Source organism: Aptenodytes forsteri, unplaced genomic scaffold (genome assembly GCF_000699145.1).
Source record: "Aptenodytes forsteri isolate BGI_AS27 unplaced genomic scaffold, ASM69914v1 Scaffold136, whole genome shotgun sequence".
Taxonomy (NCBI): Eukaryota; Metazoa; Chordata; class Aves; order Sphenisciformes; family Spheniscidae; genus Aptenodytes; species Aptenodytes forsteri.
The window spans coordinates 1,662,835-1,664,560 of record NW_008796111.1 but is presented as its reverse complement, the minus strand read 5'-3'; positions in this window follow the sequence as shown (position 1 = coordinate 1,664,560).

The window sequence follows — 1,726 nt, the reverse complement described above, 5'->3', positions numbered from 1 at the left end:
AGAGTGAACTAAAAAAAAAAAAAAGAAAGAAAGAAAGAAAAAAATCAAAGCTGCACATATTGGATCCAGATGTGCTTACAGCCCTTTCCAGCAATTTAATTAAATTCCCCCAGACAGCCAGGAGGATTTCTTAATGATCAAATTTCCCTGGCTTTCCTCCTAAAATGCCCCTCTTTCGGCGGCTGGCTGTTGCTCTGTCTCCCTGATGGATAGCCAACTCGCATTCTTCCTAGTCCGCCCCGCCAAGGCGATGGGGAGGAAGGGGGCAGATCCCGACGCTGTTATTTTAGCCGGGCACTCGAACGCCCCGTCCGACCGCGCTAGCGATGCCCCTATTTTCAAAATGGATTTTTTTGCCCAAGAAATGTGGGGATGGGGAGTCACCTCCCTGGAGGCCGTGGCTCATGGCATGGTCACGGCAGGGCCATGGCAGGGATGCTCCGGGGAAGAGCTCCTGTGTGCCTGGCCCCCCCGCTGGCCTCACTGTGCTGATGGCGAGGGAAGGGTTTCAGCCCTTGGGTCTCTGGGCTTGATACCTCCCAGGGCTGGTTTTGAGCTGGGTTTGGCTCCACGCTGCACCCCCAAAGCCTTCTTTCCAGCCCGGGGGGTTATTGGGGTGGGGGCAAAGCCTCTGCAGGGCTCGTGGGGGCACGGCTGGGCTGGTGGGACCCTTTGGGGCAGCTTGGGGTCCCCTCTCATCCCCACAGCCAACACGGCTGGGGTCAGAGGTGGCAAAGGGGTGACCCACGCTCACCAGCCCTCCTTCCCCCGCCAACGGTGGGGAACGCAGGGGGGATTTCCCTCCAGAATGGTGTCTAATGGAGGGCTGGACCTTGCACGGTCCCCACCAGTGCCACGCAGCTGGGGACAGTGACTGTGCCTGGTGCTGCCACCCCGACTGCAGAGGGTCCAGGGTTTTACTGGACCATGGAGGGTTTGGGCTTTACTCAGACCAGGAGGGTCCAGGGTTTATCCAGCCGCTGGCAGCAGCAAGGGGGCACTCGAGACTGGATCGAGGGTCTCAGCTGCCCGGCCCACCCGACGTGGGGTCCCCCCAGCCGGGCTGCGCTGGTCTGAAGCTGAATCATACGGGCATAAAGCATCCTCCATGCGGAGGGAGAAATCCTCGCTCCCCGTTACTCCTCCTGCTGCTTTTCCCCTCCGGTCCCTGCCCAGGGCGTTTGAACCGGGTTATTTCCACCCCCACTCAGGACGGCATGGGGATGATGCCCCCCAAACCCCACCCACGGGGGCTGCTGGGTTGCAAGGGGGGGGTCCACACCAGCTGCCCAGCGAGGTGCCACCGCATGGCACCAATTCCCCGTGGCACCAGAGCCAGCAGCCGCTCTGCAAAGGGCTTGGGACCCCCTGCCCTGCCACAAAGGTGGGCTTGGGGCCAGGGGGCTGCAGGCACCGGGGTCCCCCCACCCTGACACCCCACTTTGTGTGGGGAAGGGAAGGGTGGGAAACAGGGGGGAAGCGTGACGGCATGTCAGAAAAATGCCCAACTGGCGTGGCCGCCTCGCCCCCTCTGCCCCCGGGACATGGGTGTTTTTTTTGAAACCGTGAAGCGCTCCACCAGAATAAAATAAATACGTAAATAGGAAACCCAAGGCGGCTTCAGTTATTGCCGGCTCTCCGGAGCTCCTGCGTCTGGAAATTCCACCAGAATAATAATAAAAATAATGATGATGATAATAATACCAATAAATCTTGGGCTAACACT